Source organism: Sinohyriopsis cumingii, chromosome 8 (assembly GCF_028554795.1).
Source record: "Sinohyriopsis cumingii isolate HCF-2022 chromosome 8, ASM2855479v2, whole genome shotgun sequence".
Lineage (NCBI taxonomy): Eukaryota > Metazoa > Mollusca > Bivalvia > Unionida > Unionidae > Sinohyriopsis > Sinohyriopsis cumingii.
The window spans coordinates 121,808,681-121,824,597 of NC_142968.1; positions in this window are offsets into that span (position 1 = coordinate 121,808,681).

The following is a 15,917-nucleotide window of genomic DNA, read 5'->3' on the forward strand; positions in this document are numbered from 1 at the left end:
ACTTATTCCATTGATTCCAATGATAGTCTTCTTATTCCATTGATTCCAATGTCAGTCTACTTATTCCATTGATTCCAATGACAGTCTACTTATTCCATTGATTCCAATGATAGTCTACTTATTCCATTGATTCCAATGATATTCTACTTATTCCACTGATTCCAATGATAGTCTTCGTAGTCAATTGATCCCAGTGATAATCTACTTATTCCATTGATTCCAATGACACTCTACTTATTCCATTGATTCCAATGATAGTCTACGTAGTCCATTGATTCGAATGATAGTCTACTTATTCCATTGATTCCAATGATAGTCTACGTAGTCCATTGATTCGAATGATAGTCTACTTATTCCATTGATTCGAATGATAGTCTACTTTTTCCATTGATTCCAATGATAGTCTACTTTTTCCATTGATTCCAATGACAGTCTACTTATTTCATTGATTCCAATGACAGTCTACTTATTCCATTGAGTCCAATGATAGTCTACTTATTCCATTGATTCCAATGACAGTCTACTTATTCCATTGATTCCAATGACAGTCTACTCTTTCCATTGATTCCAATGACAGTCTACTTATTTCATTGATTCCAATGACAGTCTACTTATTCCATTGATTCCAATGACAGTCTACTTATTCCACTGATTCCAATGATAGTCTACTTATTCCATTGATTCCAATGACAGTCTACTTATTCCATTGATTCCAATGATAATCTACGTAGTCCATTGATTCCAATGACAGTCTACTTATTCCATTGATTCCAATGATGATCAACGTAGTCCATTGATTCCAATGATAGTCTACGTAGTCCATTGATTCCAATGACAGTCTGCTTATTGCATTTATTCCAATGACAGTCTACTTATTCCATTCATTCCAATGATAGTCTACTTGTTCCATTGATTCCAATGACAGTCTACTTATTCCATTGATTCCAATGATAATCTACGCAGTCCATTGATTCCAATGACAGTCTACTTATTCCATTGATTCCAATGACAGTCTACTTATGACATTGATTCCAATGATAATCTACGTAGTCCATTGATTCCAATGATGATCTACGTAGTCCATTGATTCCAATGATAGTCTACGTAGTCCATTGATTCCAAAGACAGTCTACTTATTCCATTTATTCCAATGTCAGTCTACTTATTCCATTGATTCCAATGATAGTCTACTTATTCCATTGATTCCAGTGATAGTCTACTTATTCCATTGATTCCAATGACAGTCTACTTATTCCATTAATTCCAATGACAGTCTACTTATTCCATTGATTCTAATGACAGTCTACTTATTCCACAGATTCCAATGATAGTCTACTTATTCCATTGATTCCAATGACAGTCTACTTATTCCATTGATTCCAATGATAATCAACATAGTCCATTGATTCCAATGACAGTCTACTTATTCCATTGATTCCAATGACAGTCTACTTATTCCATTGATTCCAATGACAGTCTACTTATTCCATTGATTCCAATGATAATCTACGTAGTCCATTGATTCCAATGATAGTCTACGTAGTCCATTGATTCCAATGACAGTCTAATTATTCCATTGATTCCAATGACAGTCTACTTATTCCATTGATTCCAATGATAGTCTACTTATTCCATTGATTCCAATGATAGTCTACTTATTCCATTGATTCCAATGATAGTCTACGTAGTCAATTGATTCCAATCACAGTCTACATATTCCATTGATTCCAATGTTAGTCTACTTATTCCATTGATTCCAATGTTAGTCTACTTATTCCATTGATTCCAATGACAGTCTACTTATTCCATTGATTCCAATGATAGTCTACTTATTCCATTGATTCTAATGACAGTCTACTTATTCCATTGATTCCAATCACAGTCTACTTATTCCATTGATTCCATTGATAGTCTACTTATTCCATTGAATCCAATGATAGTCTACTTATTCCATTGATTCCAATGATAGTCTACGTAGTCAATTGATTCCAATGACAGTCTACTTATTCCATTGATTCCAATGTTAGTCTACTTATTCCATTGATTCCAATGACAGTCTACTTATTCCATTGATTCCAATGACAGTCTACTTATTCCATTGATTCCAATGATAGTCTACTTATTCCATTGATTCTAATGACAGTCTACTTATTCCATTGACTCAAATGACAGTCTACTTATTCCATTGATTCCAATGACAGTCCACGTAGTCCATTGATTCCAATGATAGTCTACTTTTCCATTAATTCCAATGACAGTCTACTTATTTCATTGATTCCAATGACAGTCTACTTATTCCATTGATTCCAATGACAGTCTACTTATTCCATTGATTCCAATGACAGTCTACTTTTTCCATTCATTCCAATGACACTCTACTTATTCCATTGGTTCCAATGATAGTCTACTTATTCCATTGATTCCAATGACAGTCTACTTATTCCATTGATTCCAATGACAGTCTACTTTTTCCATTGATTCCAATGACAGTCTACTTATTTCATTGATTCCAATGACAGTCTACTTATTCCATTGATTCCAATGACAGTCTACTTATTCCATTGATTCCAATGACAGTCTACTTTTTCCATTCATTCCAATGACACTCTACTTATTTCATTGATTCCAATGATAGTCTACTTATTCCATTGATTCCAATGACAGTCTACTTATTCCATTGATTCCAATGACAGTCTACTTTTTCCATTGATTCCAATGACAGTCTACTTATTCCATTGATTCCAATGACAGTCTACTTATTCCATTGATTCCAATGACAGTCTACTTATTCCATTGATTCCAATGACAGTCTTCTTATTTCATTGATTCCAATGACAGTCTACTTATTCCATTGATTCCAATGACAGTCTACTTATTCCATTGATTCCAATGACAGTCTACTTATTCCATTGATTCCAATGACAGTCTACTTTTTCCATTGATTCCAATGACAGTCTACTGATTCCATCGATTCCAATGATATTCTACGTAGTCCATTGATTCCAATGACAGTCTACTTATTCCATTGATTCCAATGACAGTCTACTTATTCCATTGATTCCAATGATAGTCTACTTATTCCATTGATTCCAATGTTAGTCTACTTATTCCATTGAGTCCAATGATAGTCTACTTATTCCATTGATTCCAATGACAGTCTACTTATTCCATTGATTCCAATGACAGTCCACTTATTCCATTGATTCCAATGATAGTCTACTTATTCCATTGATTCCAATGACAGTCTACTTATTCCATTGATTCCAATGATAGTCTACGTAGTCCATTGATTCCAATGACAGTCTACTTATTCCATTGATTCCAATGATAGTCTACTTATTCCATTGATTCCAATGACAGTCTACTTATTCGATTGATTCCAATGACAGTCTACTTATTCCATTGATTCCAATGATAGTCCACGTAGTCCATTGATTCCAATGACAGTCTACTTATTCCATTGATTCCAATGATAGTCTACTTATTCCATTGATTCCAATAATAGTCTACTTATTCCATTGATTCCAATGACAGTCTACTTATTCCATTGATTCCAATGATAGTCTACGTAGTCCATTGATTCCAATGACAGTCTACTTATTCCATTGATTCCAATGATAGTCTACTTATTCCATTGATTCCAATGACAGTCTACTTATTCCATTGATTCCAATGATAGTCTACTTATTCCATTGATTCCAATGACAGTCTACTTATTCCATTGATTCCAATGATAGTCTACTTATTCCATTGATTCCAATGATAGTGTACTTATTCCATTGATTCCAATGACAGTCTACTTATTCCATTGATTCCAATGACAGTCTACTTATTCCATTGATTCCAATGATAGTCTACGTAGTCCATTGATTCCAATGACAGTCTACTTATTCCATTGATTCCAATGACAGTGTACTTATTCCATTGATTCCAATGATAGTCTACTGATTCCATTGATTCCAATGATAGTCCACGTAGTCCATTGATTCCAATGACAGTCTACTTATTCCATTGATTCCAATGACAGTCTACTTATTCCATTGATTCCAATGATAGTCTACTTATTCCATTGATTCCAATGACAGTCTACTAATTCCATTGATTCCAATGACAGTCTACTTATTCCATTGATTCCAATGACAGTCTACTTATTCCATTGATTCCAAGGACAGTCTACTTATTCCATTGATTCCAATGACAGTCTACTTATTCCATTGATTCCAATGTTAGTCGACTTATTCCATTGATTCCAATGATAGTCTACTTATTCCATTGATTCCAATGATAATCTACGTAGTCCATTGATTCCAATGACAGTCTACTTATTCCATTGATTCCAATGATAGTCTTCTTATTCCATTGATTCCAATGACAGTCTACTTATTCCATTGATTCCAATGACAGTCTACTTATTCCATTGATTCCAATGATAGTCTACTTATTCCATTGATTCCAATGACAGTCTACTTATTCCATTGATTCCAATGATAGTCTACGTAGTCCATTGATTCGAATGATAGTCTACTTATTCCATTGATTCCAATGATAGTCTACGTAGTCCATTGATTCGAATGATAGTCTACTTATTCCATTGATTCCAATGATAGTCTACTTTTTCCATTGATTCCAATGACAGTCTACTTATTTCATTGATTCCAATGACAGTCTACTTATTCCATTGATTCCAATGACAGTCTACTTATTCCATTGATTCCAATGATAGTTTACTTATTCCATTGATTCCAATGATAGTCTACTTATTCCATTGATTCCAATGATAGTCCACTTATTCCATTGATTCCAATGCTTATTCTTGAACACCTTTAATTTTATTTTCTACACAGGCCATCGAGTATTTCAGAATTGAATTGGCTTGAGTGTTTATTTAACACCTCTCTCTCCCTCTCTCTCTCTCAAACACCCTACTGGATTAGTGTAACTATCTTTACTGCGCTAATGTGAACCATACGATAACAATTCTTCTGTAATGGAACGTCAACTGATAAAACCTTACGATATTTTACAGTATTGAGAGACTGGCCAATAATTTTTCCAAGTGGAATGGGTTACTAAACTTTTCTTGGACAATTTGATTATATTTCTTGCTTTGTGAAATGTTTAAGTTAATTAATATCGGACAAGTGTGTAAATTAGAGGAGCCCATCAAAGCAAACTATTTTTCTCCAGGAAATGAAAATAAGGGAGTAGCTCCTTTTAACCTTGACTGCACCACAATATAGATTAAATAATCGGTGCATAAAATACATGTTAAAACTTCGTTCGAATGACTGTGTGATTAACGTCCAAGTCTTAAATGTTATCTGAGCGATTATGCTAGGAAACGATGTTGTCTTTTTGATGATCCTTCTAATCCTACAAAATGATTACTGCATAGTTATGACATAGACTGTAAGTGAAAGTCATTTATAACGAATTCTGACTCGCTGGCTCCAAATAGAAAAATGTTCCCGTCAGTGGCAGTCGTATGTCATGAAACTCTTCCCATCAAAACCTTACAGGAGTAACTGGATCAGTCCTTTGCACGGCAGTATATTTTGCACATGTTGTTTTGGACATAATTGTGTTTCGCTAACCAGGTGTAAAAATGCACGAAATTATGCAATATCCGAACTGGACATACTTTGTGAGCATGCGCATTAGAGCCAAGGGAAGCAATAATTTAATCTATAATCAGTAAGTAACCCCTTTGCAACAGCGAAATCATCTGTAGGGGCCCTCCACATATGTTATGAGCTTATGAGAGAGAGACAGGGTTAAGGTGAAGATTTTGCAGTTTACAGCATGCACAATGGAGACAATGTTGGCATACTTCTGTGTTATGTTCATGTAATGATGCTGAACTTATTGTACATGTGGAAGCTGTACGTCATTTACGTACACAGCCAACCAACACGACTTCTCCCATGCGCTCGAACAATCAGCCTTAATTAATCTCACCAGCTTTAGCAGTTATTATAAGGAAAATGAATTCGTCAGACTAGACAATACCACCCTCAGAGAGTGTAATGAACGAACTTCCATATATATGTTGTTGTTGTTGTGGGGTTTAACGCCATTCTTCAGCACACGATAGGTTATACATGGCGGCCAGTATTAATGGTGGACGAAGAACCCGGAAAACCCCCGGAAAGAACCACCGACTCACGAGAAGCTACTGGCAAGCTTTCGCACATACCAACATTGGCTGAATCCAAGTCTCGAACCCACGCAGACCGAGGTGAGATGGCAGTGATCCGTAACGGAAAGCGCTTTAGACCAGTCGGCCACTCAGGGCCCCTATATAACAAAAATATCACCTCTTTTTCCACAATGTGTCCTTGATATCCAGGAAGTGAAATGAAGTGAATATGACCAAAGGGAGAAAACAGTCTATTTACAGTAGTACCTCTAAAGTAACGTCAAACTGAATGCTCTACAATTCATGTTAGACCCATCAATTATATGCAAACATAAAAAGAATTAAACGTTCTTTTAACGGTACCTAAAATAAACAATGTCTTTTTAAAATAGCCAGTATAACCAGTGAGGAAATTCATTTTTGAAAGATCTTACCCTATTGTTACGAGTCTAGGCTCTTACAAAAAGTAACACGAAAAAAGTGAAGATAACAAGCTTTGTAAAATTTAACAAACAAGGTACACATGAGAATAAAAACTTACGGTTCTAAAAAGTCGAATCCAAAATATAATCTAAGAATAATCCAAGAGTTAGAAACAACAATAGTCCGAATCCCGATGAAATCCCAAATGAAATATGCTGTGGTCAGCGGCGTACTGTGGTGTGTCAGTGTGTTGAATCACAGAAAATAATATTCCATTGTTTGAATTTTGTGTAAATTTTGATAAAATGTCCTTGTCCAAGAATTAAAATTTAAATTACTAGTATTTCAAGGGAAAACAAACATGTAATCCAAATAAATTAAATTAAACAAAATAATTAGCCAACTAGCAGTCACAACTTAAAAAACTTTTTACTTCTCAAGTATTAAGGCACTAATGACTATTCCTTCTCAAAACCTCAATAATAAATCTAGCTACAACGCAAAACAGATGGCCGGATGTGGGTCAATCGTCTAGAAAAACCTAATTGATACATGTTATTTGACACGTAGGGCAGATATGGCCTTGATGCCATTTAATGAATCTTATTCCGAGAAAGAATTTGAAAAGATTTAAAAATGTTGTTTACTAAAAACTATGACTGGTTCTGAAACAGGTCTAATACTTTGTCATCATTTGATACAATATTTCTATAAAGTTGGTTACGTCAAAAATAAAAATAGAAATCAGTCAAAACTGAACTAAATCTCTTGACAAACCCAATCCATTGAATCAAGTTATATTACAGGTAAACTTTAAAACTAACAAACACACAATTAAATTAAATCAAATATAAATTAAATCAAATATACATCATAACACTTCCCCCATAAAAGTAAAAGAAAGATTTATATAATAAAGCTTATCGTGTACGTGAAAAAATATTTATATACACGGGAATGTGCCCCTTTTATTAAATTGTCTTTTCCCTTGATGTGCCTGATGCCAACATTATATTTCTGTAACAACAATCACCACCTAATTAGTCTCTGATTTTTATTTTTCATCTTGCCGATGAAAGTAATGGGGTTGTGATCACTAAACACAATAATCGGAGAAGGAGCTGAACGAAGGTAAACTTCAAAATGTTGTAAGCCAATATCAAAACCAAATATTCATTCGAGAATGTTGAATAATTTTTTTAGTGCTTATTTAATTTCTTAGAAACAATTGCACACTGGATGATCAACACCATTTTCGTATTCTTGAATCAATACTGCTCCAACCCCGACATCACTTGCATCAACATACAGTTTAAATTATTGGCTGAAATTTGGAGCTGTAAGAACTGGTACACTTTTAAACATGGCTTTTAACTTATCAAAAGCCTCCTTACAATTTCAGGTCCAAAGAAACTTGCTCTTTTTGTTCAATAAATCTGTCAGGGGTTCAGCAGTTGTAGAACAATTGGAACAATATTTCCGACACTATACAGCTATACCTAAAAACCACAACAGTTGCATTGTACTGATAGGCACTGGGAATTCCAAGATAGCTTTGACCTTAGCAGCTATAGGTTTAACTTGTCAATGTCCAACGATATGTCCTAGAAATGTTAAACTAGCACATTACATTTTTTGACACGTAGGCCAGATATGGCCTTGATTCTCTGAGAAAGAATTAAAAAAATTTAAAAAGGTTGTTTACTAAAAACTATCAATAGTTATGAATCGAGGTCTGAAACTCGGTGATCATTAGATACGTTGTTTCTATAAAGTTGATTACGTCTAAAATAATAAAAAAATCAGTCAGAACTGAATTGAACTTCTGAACAATATCATATCCACTACATAAAGTTACATTACAATAAAATTTTAAAACTAACAAACAAACAATTAAATTAAATAAAAAATACATAGCACTATTCAAAATGAGAAACTGTAGAGTACCACCATAATATTTCATTTGATTGTTCCATATATGCATGCATATATCAAAATGCATTGATACCAAAGAAAATAAAAGGTTCTATTGTACCACTTAACAATAAAATTCTAAAACTGTAGTAATGCAAAATTGCACAAAAGCATTTGGGAGAGAAACCCTTCGAAACATATGTAAACATGAAATACATCATGATAAAATATATAAAGATGCTAAAATTCTCTACAGGGTATATAAAGCTGGAAATAGAGGTACAACAGTTAAAATTCTTAAACATACGGTCAAAATATAAGTCGTATGCAGTCCCCTGTTTATCGGTGTATCTACCTGTCTATATATCTATCCAGTGGATCTCACGTGATTGCATTTCCTATTTGCATATTCTGTATGGGTGCATATAATGTCATTGCATATATTGATTTCTATTAATTTATAGTAAGATGTAAGTCTACCTGTTATTTGCATAACAGGCATATTTAAAACTCCAGAAAAAGTTTGCCGTTATGCAAATAACACACATTAGTTTCACTGTTTATTACGTCAAGAAGGTATCATTGTTCTTACTGAACCGATGAGATGTTTTTGAATTATATCATAGTCTTAAAAATAAATCGTTAATACCATTTCACTGATTATTCTTGGAAATTTGATATCCATTGAAAAGTATCAAGTTTGACTCAACAGATATGTTACATACCTAATGACTTAACGTACCGTATGTGGATTTCATGCATTTTATATTCGATCATTAATTAATTGCATTTGAAATGAAACACTTAGTAATAGCTATCAAGTTAGTCTGCCCCTGTACATTACATACCGTTAGCGGAATTTTCCTCTCCGGGATACGTATTACATATTTTACCCTTTCATATCTTATTGTGTTTCTCTGGGGGTATTTTTTCACAGAAGGGAAGCAAATGATTTATGAAACTGTTAATCAGTATTCATCTCAAATTACTTGAGCCATCGGTGGTACAACATCTATCCTTCTCGCTTAAAATGCATAATAAAAGAGAGAAAACATGAAGGAGTGAAACATCGTAAAACCTCAACAGCTATTAAAAGCAGAAGATAAAATTGCAACACCATTTTGAGATGCTGTATTTGGTTGTCCACTTATTGTGTCGTATAGACTTTCTTTTGTGCCTGTATTTAAGGGTGCGAAAATGCTTTACGTGTTATCAAACAATCTCTCATTGTGACAGAAAGTACAATGCTCACCAATACTCTTGTGCAAAAAATGTAAACTCTCTCTCTCTCTCTCTCTCTCTCTCTCATGCTCTGAAATACGAAGCAGACATCATACATCTTATTTTGTACTGTTTCCTTGGAAGTTTCCTATGAACTATATCGAGTTCGTTGCCGGCTCCTGACAATGTTAATACACTTTGCAAGGGAATTAAATTTTCAGACAGGGCGTATTCTGGACACATGAGTATACTTCAAGAAAACTGACACTCATCAATTACGACAAAAAACTGTGTCAATGTACGGTGGTCTCTTATGATTATCGTTAGATCTCAGACATGGATTTCGAATATTTGAAGTAACCGAAAGACTTGCATGATGTTTGGTGTTTGCATACTCCGGGAATATTTACAAAAAAAGGCTTGCACTGCGGGAAGAACAAAACGTCTAAGTGATGAGAAATATCCATAGAAAAAAAACGAGAACCGACGTCATGCATTATTCATTCCAGTTAACATTCAGCTTCGTCAGTTCAACATAATATAATAATTGATATTTTATCAACAAAAATAGATACAGAAACATAGAGAAAATAAACTAGCAGTTGGAATATATCCTTTTAACGTAATATGAACGTAAATGACATTTAAATGAGATTCAAATTTCCAATTAATGAAACTATAATTATAGGTAAAATATTTAATTTTCTCGTTATTCTAAAGACGGTAAGTTAAGATGTTGTGATAAGTATAAAAATCACCGATTTACCTAACTGACATCGTTCCCTTCATCCATCGGTTTTCCAGTTATTAGATCAGTTCACCATTTAAACCATTAATCTATCTATCTATCTATCTATCGATATACATACATATATCTATATCTATCTATCTATCTATCTATCTATCTATCTATATATATATATATATATATATATATATATATATATATATATATATATATATATATATATATATATATATATATATCTTACTATACGCAATTATGTTTCTCGCTATATTGGAGTATATGGAATGTTGGAAGAGATAGTACCTTTAGCTTTCTTAAGCTGCACACCTGGACAAACCGAATCGCCGATCTCACTGCTGGATCCATGTAGCTGCTTATGGATTGCTGTGGCCCCATCCAGACATACCGTGTCAGTTGGCGGGCTAAACGTAGTGATGGGGTTCGTTTTGTTTAAATACTGACCAGAGGAACATCAAAAGCACAAAGTTTCCAGGGCAGAATATAAGATACTCTGAGCAGCTCCCAAATAATAATGTATTATCTCGCCACAGCCCGCTTGCATCAACGAGCGGACTGAAATCATTTCACCAGGCAAGTCAAAGGAGAATCGAAAGAAGAAACCATTCAATAAAATATAATGCTTGAATATCAAAATCATGACAACTGGAGTGTTCCAAAACGTTCAAAAGATTAACGATGCATGCATAATTGATGCGATACGTTTGGAGCTGAAAAGACTAAATGTTGACATTGCAACCCTCGAAGAAGAGCGTAAATATTAAGAATGATTTGAAGACATTCTAACGAACAAGTTTCCCATAGATTGTCTTCAACCTAATCTTCATGTTTACGATGAGTGGGATCAAGGATTTTTGATGTAGTTGAGAAACTAAAGTCACTGAAGTAAGCCCAGGTTTCCTCAACAGTCTCGGGGGTTATAGCAATTGTGTCCTGTTGGCTTCACAGTTGTGAAACAACTGTATATTTCACATTCTCATGTTTCAATTTGGCTAAATTAAGGCATTTGGGCACCTTTTGCCTTGTGAACTGTGAACGTCTGCTAAGGTGAATCTGGATCTTGAGCCTGTAGATTACGAGCTTGTGGTCAGTTCAGAATTCTGCAATTCCTCAATTGACATAGGCCTGTCTATTGTTCTGCCGATAACGTAATCATTGAGATGACAGTGCTTGCAGCTTGGGTGCGTCCAAGACATCTTATTGCGATTTGGAAGGCGAAGGAATTTGTTGGAGATTAGGAGGTCGTATTCAGTGTATTTCTCCAGGAGGATGAGTCCGTTGTTGTAACATTTGCCACCTCAACTTTTTGCCGGTCTGGTGATCAAAGGTGATGAGTTTGTCACTAAAGATGATGAGTTTGTCACTAAATATGATGAGTTTGTCACTAAAGATGATGAGTTTGTCGGACTTTGGTGCTTCGGAAATAAAAGGTTACAGTTCTTTATAAAATGTGTTCTTGGTCTCATCTGGGGTGATCATATTGTATGCATATCACTGATGATAGTTGCATGTCTTTCTCCAAACACTGGAAGTCTCGTTTGCATTAGTCTGTCATTCGCACTCTTTAGGAGATTTGTGAGTTTGCCTACTAGTTGTGATTTAATGGCGAACCCAACATTAGCTTCAGGCTGCTCGTCTCTACTCTCTGCCACTCCAGAAGAAGTACCTGGGTTCTATTTCGGTGAGTTGTCCTTCCTTATCCACGCGAGTTTTACTCAGGGCTGCTATTTGGATGTTGAATTAGACAAAATAAATAGAATTTAAATCTTCGATACCCAAAATGTTAATAGAAAGATTGTTCATTCCAGGCTGTCAATTATTAAGTGACTTGTAAACATAATCCCAGATGAAGAGGTAGAATTAATACCATACAAGGATGAGAAGGACCTACTATCTGATATATTGATGAAATGTGTGAAGGAAATAGCTTTGAAAAGCTCTATTATGTTTAGTTGTTAGCTTTCGGTTCATGCATCAGCCTCTAGTACAGATGGCTAGAAATGTTAACGATGACAGGTTCTTTAGCATAATGGAATATTTTGGTGACATGACTTTATGAGTATGTACCACGCTTATGCTAACTCACAAGACAATGCGTTCTCCGTTGGTGCATTGATAACTTCAACAGAGATATAAAACATCAGTTTTTGAGAAAGGAAATCTACCGATACTATTGCATAGATGTCTTCAATAAAAGAATACCACTCAAAGAAAAGTGTTGCTAATCACGCAAGGCTACAAATATGTAACAATGGGAAATATCATTGTAGGTCTCCTGTTCCTGTGATTCTACACTTGCATTTGAGAACACTCATCATCATGACCACAACTTAAAGAAAACTACTTTCATTTTCAGAACGTACATAGGAGAAACACTACGAACTTAATCCAAAACACAACTGCGGTGATCTGGATTTAGCACATGTTGCGAGTTGGAGGATATTATGTTCAGTTAGAACATTTGTTTGACTGCGAACTCTTTTAATGATCGAAATTAGAATTCGTGGTACATTATGTACGATACTGCATAAGCAAGCAAAAGAATAAAAAAAGTATTATACGTGGAATGTACATTTAAAAAGACAACAATTCTGACGGAACATGTACCTATGCACTTCGAATCTTTACAGATGGAAAAAATCTAATACAAAACAATGAATAAAATAGAAAATAATATCTGGCAAATAACAAGCAAAATGAATTGATAGAAGAAAACCTGTCTGACTATATGGTAATAGGGATAACGGATGCATATTAAAAATAGATCTGGTGATTCCATTACACACGCAAGACAATTTCAAGGAATTTCCATTAGCTCCAGACAAATTACTTCCATATAAAAGTACTTATCATCCTTGGAAAAGAGATTGACTTGTGATTAAATAGGTACAAAACCAACTGTAGCAAAGCCATTGTCTACATTAAAGAAGAGAAGTATATCAATACATAAAAATGCAAATCTGAACATGCAGTCGGGTTTGAAACCGAAACGAATGGAAATACTAATCTTAATTGTTAACAACCTTGGCCTCATTCCATCAATAAATTACGAATTCGAGATGCAACGCTTTACGTGATTTTGAGAAAAACGTCTTGAAATTATTATAAAGGCATCTTTCAGTGAAGTACTGGAGAATATAAAAAGGATACGAGTAACAGTACATACAAGAGAAAACAAATACGCAAACGTTTTAATAGTATCTATCATTCCAAAAACAGACCACTAACAAAGGTTATGTGATAGTCAGTCCGAAAAGATGAAATTAATCAAGCCTATCTGTGATGGATATAAAGTGCAAAAGAATTTTCCAATTTTCAGAATGGATGTTTACGAAACCTATAATACTAAATTGAAGCTAGAATACGATGATAGGATGAGGCTCTTAGTTCTGATACAGATTCGTTATGCATTCAAGCTGAGACAGTACACATTTACACTTCACAAAAACAATTTATATGGATTAGAACCTCGAATTATATTAACTCAGTATGAATAACGATGAAAAGAATGTATGCGAAATCATAACATATATGTCAATAAAAAATAAAAAATTATAGATATGTCCAAATTTACTTTTCAAGGATAAAAAAAGTGTATCAAATGATGAATTATTGCTGTCATACAACCACGAGCTGTATTTTATCAATAAGAACAGGAAGATATTCATTCGCATTACAATCATAGTGATATTTCGAAATATTTATAAAACATTGTGCAAATATAATATCTGAAATTCTGAGAATGAAAACAAGCTTATATTAATGATACTCTGTCAGCATCTAAAACTTATGTGGTCTTCCAAATATATTCTATATATTAAAACTGTACAGATTATGTACATTACAAACTGAACAGATTCTGTGCATTATAAAATGTATATATTATATGTATTTAAAAAAGTACAGATTATGTGCTTTAAAAACTGTACAGGTTACGTGCATTTCAAACTGTTCATATTTTATGCATTACAAACTATACAGATTCTATGCATTAAAATCTCTACAGATTATGTGCATTAAAAACCGTTCAGATGTTGTGCATTAAACACTGTAAAGAGCGTGTGCACTAAAAACTGTACAGATTATATTCATTAAAAACTGTAAAGCTTTTTTTTTGCATTAAAAACTTTGCATATTACATGCATTGAAAACTGTACAGTTTCTGTGCCAGTATTGCGTGTAGTTTCATTCCCTGTCCTCAATACCATCCAGTAGTATGTGATTTGACGGCTATGAGCGCAATTCCATACCTTTCCATATACAACCTTTATTTCGGTCTGCAAACCCTTCTATGTTGATTTTTAGGTGTGCTACGAGCAACCCCTAGTTGCTTTAAAAATATAGTATCCGTTGCCTGTGAAAACGCTTAGAAAAAAAAAAAACAATTTTTTATTGCTCGTCAAAAAAACTAATTGCTTACTTGTTTGATATTTAGCATCTCGCGGCCGTCAAACCACATACTACTAGAAAAAGAATGATGACTAACGCATTTTAATGTGAGTATAATTACATCATCAAAATGCTTCTATACTATGAGATAAATCTCCTTGATTGTGCTAACAATGACGTCTATCAGGATATTTATAATAACAAAAAAAATTGATTATCAGATGTTGCTAAAGAAATAAGATTTCATGACCCACCAAACAAAAAATTAATCAGTTAAATGAAAGATGAATTCTGCTTCGAGCCAATCATCGAATTTGTTGGACTACGTAGCAAGATGTACTCTGTACTGTCCTTAAACACTAAAAAGAGCATGATGGAGGCCAAAGGCGTTAAAAAGGCGGTTTCTTAAGAAAACGTTTACCCACGATTTATTCAGACAAGTACTATTTGATGAAGAAAAAAATCACATTGCTAAGATGGCCGCTATAAGGCCAGAAAAGCATCAAATCAGAACAGACAAAATTTATAAGCAATGTCTGGTTAATTTGGAATGATAAAAGATGTATGCTGATAGTAGTGAATGGGGACACTTTACGTACAATGGGAATTAGCATTAAAAACACCCTTGGGACACTTTACGTACAATGGAAATTTAACATGGCGAAAAATCGTGGGACACTTTACGTACAAGGGGAATTAACATGGGAATAAATCGTGGGACACTCTACGTACAAGGGGAATTAACATGGGAATAAATCGTGGGACACTCTACGTACAAGGGGAATTAACATGGGAATAAATCGTGGGACAATCTACTTACAAGGGGAATTTAACATGGGAATAAATCGTGGGTCACTTTACGTACAAGGGAAATTTAACATGGGGAATAGATCGTGGGACTGTCTAGGGACAATGGGAAATTTAACATTACGGAAACCCCTGGGGGATATAGCCTCAAGGGAATTTAACATATGGAAATTGAACATGGTGGATCTGTATAGCGTCAAGGGGAATTGAACATGGTGGGACTATCTAGGGACAATGATGGTGGAGGGTCAAACACAA